The following is a 14,721-nucleotide window of genomic DNA, read 5'->3' as shown; positions in this document are numbered from 1 at the left end:
GCCCTGGAGTGTTGAGGTCGGTGCCGATGGAGTGCTTCACACCAAGGAGATGCTCGGTGCCACGGGGGAACGCGCCAGTTCCGAGTCTGGCTGAAGCGCAGACTCCATAAGGATAGCCTTCAGGCACGCATCTCTCTCCTTTGAGTGCGGGGCTTGAAGGCTTTACAAATGTGACATTTGTCTCTTCGGTGCTGCTCTCTGAGGCAGCGGTCGTGAGGGTTGCTCACAGGGAAAGCCTTAGCACACACGGTGCAGGCTTTGAAGCCGGTTGAGCCAGGCATGGCCCAACCTGAAACCCCTTAGAGCTACTATCTAACTTCTTAACTACTTAGCTCTATTTAACGTTTTAACAGTCTATTAACAACAACAGTCTATGCAAAACAAAGGGGATGCTACTTGCTGAAGCAAGAGGCAGATGTTCCAGTAACCATCACAGGTGGAAAGAAGGAACTTAGGGCCCGTGGTGCCCTATGTACTGCGGCACGACCGCGGTACTGCAGGGGGCGCCTGAGCCGACCCTACGGGGCTTCCTAAGGGGAAAAAAGTTCCGGGAACCAGTGCATGGGGTGCGCACTCACCTATATTGGAATGGATATGAGCAATCACTCAAAGATAGAACTAAATATTTCCCCACTCACAAGCACTGAGTCTGTATGTAACAAAATAAGAAAAATACAGCAATAGAAAGTACTCTACCAATAAGTAAAACACCCACTGTCTTGGGCACTGTCCTTTTTCCTGGTTTCCCACTGTGATGCTAGGCCCGAAAAAGCCAACCCACTTTACAAATTGCATGGCCCATATCTGACCTTTAAAGATATATTATAGGAAAATACAGTAGTAGTGAGGGTCATTCCTCATAAGTAGACTAGAGCTTTGATATGCAAATGTATCATTGGTAGTTATTTGATGTTGTTTACCTCTCTCTTGTTAGAGGTTAGCAGTGTAGATAAATTGCTTTCCTGTCTATCACTGTTCTATTGATTAAGAGTTCAAAAGGAACATATGAACATTTAGATGGAATTTTGAATGTAACAATACTACTGTTTGTATTTCTCTTTGAAGTTTAAGTAGTAATTATCTGTAAATGGTTGTAAATGGCCAATTACTTTGTGCTAATGTAACTAGCTACCTGTGTACACAGGACATAGGAAAAGATACTTCAGAGTCCCAAGTAATCATCTATTAATTGTTCAAGGAGACACCTGCTGTCAAGAAAATATCGGTCAGCCTGCATGGATCTATAAAAGACTCTAGTGGACTGATTCTTTTTATCTCAAATCTGTCCAAGCTCGTCAGGGAAAGTTTGGATTGCAAGATTTTGATCCCAGCACCAGCCTGGAATCACCCTGCTAATTCTCATAGGAGAATTTGAACAAACTCTGCACATGAACTATTTAGTCTTCATTTCTCTGGACTGGATTTCTAACAAAGAAGCTATAAACAAGGACTGATGACCCCCAAGTTGTTTGGGTAATTTCAGAGGCTTTGCAATTTAAGAACTTTGCAATTCAATTATCATCTTTACTTTGAAACTGACCTCAGAGCTTTATTTTCATCTGTGTATGTATACTGACCTTTTAACCATTACTCTCTTTCCTTTTTTTAAAATAAATGTTAGTTTAGTTAATAAGCACTGGCTTTAAGCATATATTTGGGTATGAACTGAACTATTCATTGACCTGTTTGGTAATATGTCTAATCCTTTGGGATTGGGAGAACTTTTAACATATGATGGATAAAGATTTTCAGTGATTCCCATCATATTTGACTTGGCTGTCAGGGTGCTAGCCAAAGGATTAGGTAGTTTTAAGGGAACTGTATTTTGTCTACTGAATGACCAGTGAGGTTATTAGAACGTGTTTGTTAGTGGCTTGGTATATATTATGGAAGAAAAACCACCAGTATTTAGGGCTTTGCCTGCCCCATTCTTTGCAGTGTGCCCTGTTTAAACTATCTCAACTTGGTTCACCTGGAGGCCAACATCACACCCACCTTGGAGTGTGAAAGTCCAAGGGAGAAGTCCCCTTTTCCCTCTGCTGCATCCCACCCACAGTTTGTTGTTTAAGGTCAGCAACACCCTCAGAGTCCAGTGATGTGTTTGAGTGGGTTCACTGTCCTCTCCTGAGGGAACAGGGTGGTTGAGCGATGCTTCCGCCGCTGCTCATCTGTGTCTCCAGCTCTTTGTCACTGTCATTATTGCTGCCTCTCGCTTCAGTGCTGTGGTCTGAGGTTCCACCACTTAGCCCAGCTCTCAATGATTTCAGCTCTTTAGTGATTTCACTGAGTATTGGGGAACCTCTCTGCTGCTGCTTCTTGTGCTGTTTTTTGACCACTGCATTGTCTCCATACCAGGTCTAAGGTTCAGCCCCTACCTCCATTCAGCTTATCAGTAAGTTCAGCTCTAATGAGCACGGAAGGGGAAAAAAGTCTCAAGTGAGTCTAGGCAGCTCTGCTTTTAAACACCATGAGGGGCAAGCAGGGGGAGAAAGGTCAAATGACTTCTGCCTTTAAACAGGTCAACACCACCAGTTAGAAACACCTATCACTACCCCTGGCTTAGCAAGTGAGGTTAAAATTTACTGTGACCCCTTCAGTCAAGGCATGCTAAGCACAGTCCTGCTGTCCTTTACTCATACAAGATAGATAACATTTCATTATTCCAGCAATCAATACTAAAGTGAATTTTAACCCAAAACAGCCACAATTGATCACTTTGGCAACTCAGGCATGTCTCTTGGTCCCCTAGGAAGACTAGCTGTGTCTGTGCAAATACAGTCAGCTCCTGAGGTCTTTTCCCCCCAGTTTATTACTAGATGTCAGGGAAGAGCTCATTCAGACCCTGCTTACAGAAGAATCAAATGTTTGGGGAGGAGGAGAGGGGGATTGGGTTTTGTTGTTTTTTTAAGAAATGTATCAGTTTCAATTAAACTTTTGTTGGGAAGGTTTCTCGGGTCCAAGATGGAATTTCTGGGGTGGTGGGGAGGGAAGGAAGATACACAGAATAGCCAATAGACCAGTAGTTAAGGCACTCACCTGAGATGTGTGAGACAGAGGGAAAAGTTTTTGGCTCTAACAGATTCTCTCTCTGACCCAATGAATATTTAATTCTTTATACACAGTGGAACAGCTCCAATAGGAGCATTTGAAAGAAACTGACTCCATAGCCCAGTGGTTAAGCACACTTACCAAAGGTGTGGAAGAGCCAGCTTCAAGTCCTTGTTCAGCCCCACCTCTGATTTCAGTTTCACATGTCTCAGGTGAGTATCATTGGCCTATTGGCTACTCTTTTTTCTCCCCCTCAACATATTCAAAAGGTCTGTGAGTCCATAGATAAGGCCTCGGGCCGTTTCTTTTTCTTCGGTGCCATTTTTTGCGTCGGTGCCGTTGTCGGTGCCGGTGGAGCGCTCTGCACCAACGACACGCTCGGTGCCGCCGGAGACCTGGAGGGCTCGGAGTGGGGTCGAAGTGCTGACTCCATTAGCATAGCCTTCAGGTGGGCATCGCGCTCCTTTTGTGTCCGAGGTTTGAAGGCTTTGCAAATTTTGCATTTGTCCTTGCAATGCAGTTCCCCAAGGCATCGAAGGCATCTGTCATGGGGATCGCTGACAGGGAAGGTCTTCACACAGGTCGCACAGGCTTTAAACCCGGTAGAGCCCAGCATGGTTCAGTCCAAGCCCCTAAGGGCTAATGCCCTACTTAACACTATCTATTTAACACTATAACTATTTAACACTAATTTAACTATAACAATTGAACGAAGAACAAGGGTTGCTACTTGCTTGTGCTAGCAAGGGCAAGTGTTCCAGTTACTGTCACGGGTGGAAAGAAGGAACTGGGGACCCGCAGGGTCGGTGGCGCCATATATACCACAGTATGAGCGCAGCACTCCAGGGGACGCCGGAACCGACCCTGCGGGGGTTGCTAGGACAAAAGAGTTTCCAAAGACTCGTGCACGGGGCGCGCACTCACCTATGTTGGAATGCATATGAGCAATCACTCAAAGAGAGAAGGTCTGTTTTGTTCCTGTGCAGAATGAAAACATTCTGAAACCTCAAAGTTTTTCATGAAAAGCAATTCCTGTTTTCTGGCCAGGCCTATGATTTACTGTAACACTGAAAGTAACACAGCTTCTTTCTGGCATGCACCCTCCATCCATCTAGGCACATTGGCTAGCACATTTGGGGGGAGAGAGGACAGCAGAGGCACCAAGGTATCACCTCTTTCCAGCCTACTTCCCACCCACTTATTCAGAGGGAGTGCTAGTGAAGCCTTTGTGTTCTGCACAGGACCTGGATTCAAGATCCCCCTAACAGCAGCAAAAAAGAGGAGGGAAATGTCCCCCACCTATTCCCCTGAAAAAAACATATTAGTGCTGCAGACAATCTAACCCTAATGTAGCAATCCACATTTTTAAGAAGAGGTGTACTCTACCTACTAGTTGTATTTTAAGTGGTATTATGAAGCTTCCTCCCATTGTTGTTTCCTATAGTTTGTTGGTGTTAGTTGTCAAATAAGGGAACTTCCTCCTTTTAACTGCTGCAATACAATTTCAGTATCAATTTCAATAATCAAAAATATATTAGTAGCATTTACCTTTCTCCTGTGCAACTGCAATGCAAATCTGAAATCTTAACAAAAAATTACTGGTTTCTGTCCACACTTTAAAAGTGAAAAACAAGTAGTTTTCATACTGCTAAATCAGCTACTGCATACTATATGATACACTATTTAATACAAAAATCAGTCTCCAGGACCCATCTGAATTAGGAGAGAGTGGCTGACCATAAAACAAAAACCAGTCAAAAACCTAATACTAACTAAATTAAATCACAAAAAAATAATAATTTTCTAAATGCAACTGTTGCCAGAATGCAGGCTGAGAAAGTTGTCAGACAGCATTTGACTTATACTTGTATTACTTTTGCTAATACCACTAAAAAGATAATTGAGGCACTTGTATTATACCACATTGCTGCACAGAAATGGAAGTGATTAAATCAGATCAAGACTAGAGTATTTTAAAGAATGAAAAAACCCTGACAATCTAGAAAGAATACAGTACTTTTCCGCAGAAATATATCACGCACAAAAACCAGGTATGGCTTAATAACAGATCACATTAGTTGAGTTTTAAATATCTTCTTTCCACACGATCAGTGAAGTTGACAGGGATATACTGTATAAATTTGTCCTCAGCTGTAATATTCTCACCAAACTCTTCTGTAAATGACTTAATGCATGGTAAGGAGTTTATTGCAGGCTGCAAGAGCCCAAGTCTTCCGCACATGTAAACTGGCGGTTATGTTTTGGAGGTATGCTGATTTACACAAGCTAGGATCTAGCCCTTTGTTTTTTAGATAAAGCAAATCTAAATGCTTAGGGGAAAAGAGACTGAAATTATACAGGACTAAAAGTGAATACCAGCAGGGTTTACACAGACCAATTAATATGCAACACATTAGTGCACTAAAGGCATGTGATTTCTAAAGTGCACTATTACCTCATCATGTAGAAAAGTCCTTAGTTTTTAATCACTAGTATAAAAAAAAGTATTTTATTACAATTTATATTTTTCTGGTTATCTAAATCTTGTTCGATGTTTTTTCTCTAACATACATTTTGTCAAGTTCCAAATTCTTAGTTACAGCAATTCACAAAATCAAATGGATATAATACTTTGATGTGCTAAATATAAAGATTGTTTCCTTAAATACCTTGCCTTTTATCCAGTTAGAACAAATAAATTCAATCAATGTTTTAGTATTGTGCTAATGCTGTAAAGAGTTACCAAAAAACAAACCTGAGTAGAGACACAGTGCTGTGCATTCAGAAGTGAGCAATGGAATGTTATTAAAATTACTGGAAACATGTTACTCTCCACTCAACAGGAGTTGCCAAATCCTTAAAAATACAGAATGTTGGGCTTAAAAAAAATGTTTCACACAGAGATTAAAAAATTGCAATATGCAAAGCCAATCTGGAGAAAGGGAATTAAACATATACTTTCTGGTATCTTACCCCTTGCTGCCATCTGCAGCTCTCATAAAAATAGTGTTCTCTAATTAAGAGTTTCCATTTCAGAGCCCTAGACACTGTAAATTGAGGAACCATTTCAAACACACTAACCATAAACTCTCCATTACAAAACTGTGATAACTTGAATAATGCTATTGCCCTGATTGTCAGTTCCAGTATAAATGTTGTACTCCATTTAATATCCACATAGCATAGAGGAATACAAGGGGACAGATTCTGCTCCCATATACCCCAGTGTACATCAGGAGTAATACTACCGAAGGCAGTGGCGATATAATACCAGTGTGAAAGCAGAATCAAAACATGAATCTTCTGTCCAAGGTTACCAACTGTCTTATCAGGAATCACACAATATTTAATATTTTTCTAAAGGCCCCAGTCCATGGAATCATGTGATTACAAGAGACTCTCAAAGTAGTCTTGTTACAAGGAGAAAGCTTGAAAACCTGAATTCTACAGGATCAAAAATAGAAGGTAAATAAAGAGAACCCAAAATGTATGTTTAAGATCTTGTGATTTTTTAAGCCAATATCATGACCTCTGTGACCTGAGTTTTGAATGTTTGGCGTTGACAATACGTAACTCTCAGATTTAGCCATGTAGATTGTTGTTGACAGCATGTTTTTACAAAGCAAGCTATGGAGGATAATGTACACTGCATATGATCCATTTGATCTTGATCTTCAGCTAGCTGGCCTGAGTTAGCAGTCTGTGGAGGTGTGCCCACTTGTCTTCTCTTCACTGCTATGGCCCTTTATATTCATTTTCTGGCGGGAACTTGGCCAGAGTCATTCCACCTCTGGACAGTTATCAAAATACACCTAGATTCTACTTAGCATCACAGTAAGCCAAACAGCCCCTTGCTTTGGTCAGCAGCCAGAATAGAACCAGAGTTGCACAGTATCATTGTGGCTGGGAAGCTCCTGTGGTCAGTTGCTCCCCAAATTACTTCTGCCATAGAATATTAATCCTGATTTGCAGAACAGAGGAAATACGCCAGTCTGTATAACTATGATTATGGCTACTCCAGGCTATACCAGATTAGTCCTCCAGGATTCTAACCATAGATATCCAGCCAGGAGGAATCTACCCAGAGATGTAGTCTAGAGCATAATTTTCTCATCCAGTGGGTTGTGACCCTAGAGGGTCACAAAAGGTAACAAAGAGAACTGAAAATTGTATTACAATTTGAAACAAAGAAAATCTGACTCCTCTATACCTCGCACACTCTTATCCTTCAAGGTCACATGTTCTCTATCAACCTCTCAAAACACCCACATATATAAATTGTATAAGCTTACCATGAGTACAGTTTTTACTCATATTTTTATAGCAAGTGTAAACAGGTCACAAAAATGTTTTGATTTTGAGTAAGGGATTGTCAGCATGAAAAGCCTGAAAAACACTGATCTAGCACATCATCTCATAGCTAGCTATAGGTTTGGAGCTATGGCTGGAGCACTGTCTCTCCCCCAGGCCTGGCAGCAATAACCAGGAAAAAGCAGGCAGAGCCCACCCCACAAACCAGGGAGCAGTCAGAGCTAGACATCTAGCAAGGAACCGGTCTCTCAGGAAGACCACCCCTCACAAACCAGAGAAAGGAACAACTGGCACTAGGGCCTAGCAACCCCACCACAACCTTCCACCCATTCAAAGTTTAGCACACCTGCTGTCAGAGACCAGAATGTGGGTGGTAATACTTAGAGGCTAGAGCAGGAGGCAGTACCAGAGTCAGAGCTGGATTCAGAGGCCAGAATCAAGGGTCAAAGCCAAGGGTCAGGAATCAGTGCCAAGGGGCAGGCCCAGAGTCAGGAATTGGAGCTGATGGTCATTACCTGGAGAGAAGCAAAGCTATGCCCAAGGCAGGAGCAGGGTTGGGAACAAACAAGGACAGGACTACCACAGCTATAGGCAAATGTTTAGAGCAGCTACTGCACTGCCGCTACTGCTGGACTTCTGAGCTGATCTGCTGACACTTCTAACCAATCAGGCAGTGTAGTCCATCTGAAAGCCTCGGACAGACCAGCTGAGCTTGTTAAATTGCCTGAGACTGGCTCTGCTGCAGAACCTGATTCCCATCAAACAGCAGCCAAAGTTTCCTGGAGAACAAAGTCAGGGAGATGATGCAAAAAGTCTGCCAGAAGCATAGCAAATCTTATGTTTCTGAAGCTCATGCCACAAAGTATTCAGATTTGCAAATTAGGGTTTGATTCATTTGCATAAAATCTCCAGATTTCTATGCCTTCAGCCTTAATGGGCATTCCTGGGACCTTCAGTGCTACAGCACAGATCATTGCCACTTTACAGAGCCTGAAGAATATCAGAGAAAGGTTATCTGTTACAGATAAAATATAACAACTTATGTATCCATGTAATCCATTCATGGCTTTATGGACAAGTAGTCAGTTCAGCATTCAAATCCATATAATGTTCCTGTATGCTATAATTTCCATTTTCATTGCTGACACGTGAAAAACTATATATTACCACACAACTCTTCTGTGATTACAAATATCCAGGTTCTGAAAAGCACAAGTTATTTCAGCTAAAGTCAGCAACAATGCTTGCTCAAAATGTTTCATTCTGATCCACTCTGCGATTACATATTACAGTTTGCTGTTTTGTTTTACGTTTTTTAAAGATTCCATTAACTTTTGCTAATACCTCTTTCAACAGAGGTAACATAGATCTCCAATTCTTCTTTCTCATTTTTTGCAGCAGAGGAGCATGGAAACTGAGCCTAAATATATTGAGAAGATGCTGTCAGGTTTTCAAACACATGAATAACATGACAGTTCAGAAATATGCAGTGCATATTTATTTATATTAATATGTCATTAATATTCTGGCATTTTGAATCATATTTAATATAGCATTTTGGAATGGAGTTAATTCCTGTTTTCCCCACCTACTGTCTATTTTTGATTATCACAACCATTCTGCTACTTCTCTAGATCAGAAGGTGAATCAAGATTTGAAGCTGTATCTCAAATCATTGTTACTTTGTTCTGTATCTGAAATGCAGGCTAGAAATCTCGTGCAAGTATGTCACCATAGGCATTAGTCTAAAAAAGTTACAAGTGTTCTCCATGAGTATATTCTACAACCATAGCAGAAACAATGCTCTAATTTGCTCTTCAGATGTTATCATTTAGTATATTATGGTCATGTTCAAAGGCCCCAACTGTGATCAGGGCCCCATTATGTTAAATACTGTAAAAACACAGTGAGAGATAGTGCCTGCCCCAAAAAGCTTACAGCACACCTCCCAAAAGTTCTGTATTTCCCCCAAAACCTCCTGTTCTAGATGAAGCAGGACATTTCCTACATTCACAGACATCTGGGGACAGTGTGCCCCAGACCCCCCATTTGAGAGGGCCTTCAAACAAAGTGGCATTGCAACCTAGCACATGGTCTCAATGCCACTCAGGTTTGGCTGGGTCATCTCTCTATCTATCTACAGAGGTGTGGCCTGGCCAAACCTGAGTGATGCTGCATCCTGCTTTAGCCACTTGAAATTTTGGAAGGCATGTTAAAGTCTAAATAGATGAGACAGACAGGCTGAGAAAGGAAACAGAAGATCGTGCAAGGTCACAAAGCATAGGAAAGAACAGAACCCAGGTCTCTGATGTCCCAGTTCAGCGCTCAACGACTGGACCACATTGCTTCTCTGATATTTAACTAGTTGTTTAGATGTTTCAATCAAACCTAGCTTCAATAGGATCCTATCCTTGTTGCCTTGTGTTAGGAATAATTAGGCAGACAACGTTCTTAAAATATAACTCCTTTATGGTAATACTGCTAACGCTACTGGCACTTGTTTTCTTAGTTCAGCCCCGTTTCCTCATTTCTAAAAACCTTCACTCCAGGAGCAGGGAAGCAGGAATGGTTCTCAACCATTCAATGATTAATGTGTTATAGGGTACGTCTACACTGCAGTTAGAAAGGTGCTTCCCAGTGCAAGCAGGCAGACTCACGCTAGCTCTGCTCAAGCGAACACACTAAAAATAGCAATGTAGCTTGAGGCAACCTGGGCGGTGGCTCATACCCAAGCAAAGCTAGCACATGTCTGTCTATCTGCATAGCGAAGCATGCTCCCAGGTGCAGTGTAGACATACCCATACATAGGAGTTAGTTCTCCTCATATTCTCTAGCTTACCTAATGAGCACCAGCTATCTTTTGTTGCATGGAGCAACAACATAATGTACTGGAGACAGCTTGTTGTTGAAATCTAAGCAAAGGAAGGAATGAGAGCTGCAGAACAAGAACAATGGACTTCAAAAAACAGACTTTAACAAACAGAGAACTGGTAGGTAGGGTCTTATGGAAAGAAAAACTAAGGGGGGAAAAGGAGTTCAGGAGAGCTGGCAGTTTCTCTAAGAGACAATATTAAAGAAACAGCAAACTATCCTGATGCAAAAGAAAGATAGGAAGAACAGTAAGAGGCCAATAGGGCTACATCAGGAGGTCTTTAATGACCTGAAAATCAAAAGGAAATCCTACAAAAAGTGGAAACATGGACCAACTGCTACAGATGAGTACAAAAGAATGGCACAAGCAGGTAGGGACAATACCAGAAAGGCTAAGGGACAAAACGAGTTATACCTAAGTAAGTGACATAAAAGGCAATACGAAGAGTTTCTATAAATACATTAGGAAGAAGAGAAAGATGAGGAAAAGTGTAGAGAGTTAAAAAAAAAAAATACAAAAATAAAGAGTAAGTGCAAGGCTGAAAGGGTGAACTGCAATTAGAACTCTACATATTATATTTGCTGCAATTCAAATCATATTTCTGACAAGAAAACAGATTTTCAAGTTGACAGCACACAAAGTCTGATGGTTTTTGGAAAGTTAGTGCCATCTAGTGCATCAAGATGAACACTACATGATGTATACAAAGATTAGGAAGAAAATTAGAGAGACAAGGTGGGTGAGGTAATATCTTCTATTGGACCAACTTCTGCTGGTGAGAGAGAAAAGCTTTTGAGCTTACACAGAGCCCTTCTGCTCTGGGACATGTACTCAGAGCATCACAGCTAAATACAAGGTGGAACAGATTGTTTAGCATAAGTATTTACATATTTCAAGGGACCATTCAGGATGAAGCGGCCTGTTAACACTCCTCCAGTCATGGGGGGAAAGGAAGGAGAGGGGAAAAGCAGCTGGGGAGGGGGATTGTTAGAGGAAAAGTCATTTCTCTGGCAAGTATCATGTACTTGCTAATGAATTTTAACTAGTAGAAAATTTATGTTTTTAATCAGAATACCACAGAGTACGGAACTTTTTTTAAAAAAAGGTTGTTTATTATGACAACACTGGCTAAAATACAGATTGAGAAAAGTCAGGCACATTTTAGTAGGGTAATTTTTTTTAACAGCTGCTTTAGTGGTGGTATTATAAGATCCCTGATATGGTAGGGAGTCAAACTGATGTATGATAAGATTATACAGCAAGAAGAGGAATAAGTCTTTCCGATAATTCACATAATTTTATCAACCATGTTTCTATACCAGAAATAGAATGTGAAAAAAACCTTCATTTACCTCGAGAAAATCTTTAATAAAAATTAGCATAATGTTGAATCTGTGTCCAGCACAAGCTGACAAGAAATAGTTGTGGGTTTTTTTCCTTCCTATTTGTAAGAGGCTGAGAATAAATGGAAAAAATATCACTGAGTTACTCAGAACTTCATTACTTTTTAAAAATAACTGCTAGAGCATTTTAACCGCAAAGAAAAAAAAGACAAAAATAAGGATGAAAGGAATCTTCTGATGTTCTAGTAATTCTATGTGACTCATTATATTGGGAATAAACTAGCAACACTCCTTTTCTCTACACATAAAACTGAATCCAACTCCCATTTAAATCAATGGCAAAACTCCCCTTTGATGTCACTGGGGGCAAGATCAGGTCCACTATGACTTGCTGTTCCTCTCTCCCAGTTCCTTAAAGAATTTCGAGTTAGCTGGACATGTTGGGTATAATTGCAACTGGCTAATAAATAACCTTGCACCAAGGCTTTAGGATCTTTGCCATTTATTTATAGAGCCATGCAAATCTGTGGATATCCGCAGGCCATTTTTTGTGGATCATGGATCAGATGTGGATCTCAAAGGCGGGGAAACAGCTTTCTACAGCTCATAGCCTTTGAGGCCTGCCTTCACGATCCAGGGGTGGGGGCTGGCCACCAATCAGCAGTTCCACAGAGGGTCCCGAGGCTGGGCTGGAAGAAGAATCAGAGCTGCCCTTCTCCCCTCAACCTCCCAAAGCAGGAAAGCGTTGCGGTGCCAATGCAGACACTGCTGCTGCTGGACAACCCTTCTCCAAACTGCAGCAAAACTCATGGGTTCCTAAACCGGTGCAGCAGAAGTGGGGCTGTTTTGAAAGAGTATTTCATGTCTCAGCATGCACGCGCCCTGTACCATGGAGAGCGCATCTCAGCCCAAGGATAGCAGTGATTTTACCCGCCTCCCTGTATATTGACTCCATTTAATGTAATGACTCTTAAGACCTGTCAGCAGAACTGAGCCAATGGATGCAGCTCCATAGGCAGACACTTAGAAAGCTGTCAAGATGCCCCTCCTTCCAGTTTTTCGTTATCCATCTGGAAAATTGCAGAGGTTACAAGAGCTTTTACAATATCAAGATGAAATCATCTTGTCAGCAACAAAAGGGCCAGCTTCTTTACCCCAATTCCAGCAGCTGTCTTACTGCCACAGGCTCACTCCCTCATGTGTGGAGGAGTCTCCCATCAGCTCACCCCTCCCCATCCCACTCCAGGATTGCCCAGGCACCAGGATCTCAGCCTATGTTATGCTCTGCTCACTCTACACTGAAGAGGCAGGAGACTCCAAATTCAGATTAAGGAAAAAGTATTTGTCCCCACTCCAACTCACAGCCTCCTTCTGTCTGTCTGTTCCTCCCACCTGGTCTAACCTTCCATTTTAGAGGGAAGCAAAGGAAGCAAAATGGGCAGTTCCTTTTGTAGGGAGATCAAAATCATATGGGCCCCCTAGCACCAATTTCCAGCAGAGCCACCATGGGTATGAATTAGGGATAGGTGAACTGCCGCCCCCTTGGGGCCAATCAGCTGTTTGGCGGGGCCCAGCTGGCTGTCAATCAGCTGTTCAGTGGTGGCTGGCCGCACAACAGCTGATCAGCAGCAGGGGGAAGGGAGGCTGGTCACCAAACAGCTGATTGGCAACTGGTGAGGGGCTGAAGGTGCAGTGCAAATGTGGATAAATATAAAATAGGAAGTATGTATAGTGGGTTGGATAGAAGCTGATTCTCATGGATGCTGATTAGATGCAGATCCACATTTTTGTATCCACGCAGGGTTCTAGTTATTCATTTAAGAGGAATCTGCTGTTTTAGGTAATTTACTGTAATTTGATAAATGGAGAATACATTTTAACAGATCTTGTATAATATCCATTTTTATTGCATTTTACTTTTTGTGTTCTTGAGATTTATTTTTTTTTAACTCAGTGTTCATTTTCAATGCTTTCAATGAATTTCTGGATGGATATTGGTTTGGTGCATGGAAAATATTATTTTAACTTTCTATTCCTTTACTGGGTATCCAATCACTGTGACCTCTGCATACTTGTTCCACTACTCAGCACGTACCACGAACCAAAATTCTAAGAGGAAAATCAGATTTGGAAAAGGATTATAATGAATACCTAATGGGTATCTCATAAGCAACAAAAGCTTTTTCCTGAAAGATGAGGAGACTTCTCCTGATGGGAAGAAAAAAAAAGGGAACCATGTACTGTAATGAGAAGGTTGAAGAACATGAATCAAGCTGTCTCACATGAAAGCATATGCAAGTTATTATAACTGTGCATCACACTGTACGTGAAGCTGTAAGCCAAGAATAGCAAGGAATGTGAAGTGAGAAGAGAACAGAGATTTCATCTTGGAAGCAGTAAAACAAAAGTCAAAATCAAGTCTATCCAAAACATAGAGTTTCTAAAAGCCATGTTTCAAACTCTTTCACCTCTATTTACAAACCCATAATATGATCCTTTCATGGTTTCATATTGTAGAATGTCTTATTGTCTAGTTGAATGCATTAATCAAAATCATTTATATAATTTATTGTTGTAACCTGAAGTAGCAACAGTCGATCATCAAACACACTATTACAAAAATGTTCTTTTCTCATTCACAGAAATAAAGTTAATTAATTCGAATTCAGATTAATCAATTCAGATACTACAGTGACAGCAGCCAGGTAAATACCTGGATAGATAGACAGACAGACAGAAATGTTTTGCCAGTCCATGGACTTCTTAGATACTAGCTTAACTGTGAGCTCAGACAATCAGACACATATAGCTGCATTTATGAACAAAGGCAATTTTACTCAGTACAAAGCTAATGAGCTTTGAGACTCATGAGCAACAAGTTCATAATATATGAGTCACTTTGTTTGTCATTACCCCAATCTACCACCATATTTTCAAACGTGAAAACACAGTACACAGGCTGATACACTCTCTAGTTGCAAAGGTTTTTAATTCAGCATGGGAAGCTGTTATTTTTTCATTTAACACATAAAAATGCAAATTATGCCATGCCATACATAAATGAAAAAGAACTGGCTTGCCATAGTGGCACAACAACGTGATTCAGCTGTGAAAAAGGCTAATATCATTCTGGGGGCTGTTAACAGA

The sequence above is a fragment of the Emydura macquarii genome, unplaced genomic scaffold (genome assembly GCF_026122565.2).
Source record: "Emydura macquarii macquarii isolate MOO-44397 ecotype Brisbane River unplaced genomic scaffold, CSIRO-AGI_Emac_v2 contig_1390, whole genome shotgun sequence".
Classification (NCBI taxonomy): Eukaryota; Metazoa; Chordata; order Testudines; family Chelidae; genus Emydura; species Emydura macquarii.
This window is presented reverse-complemented; position numbering follows the sequence as displayed.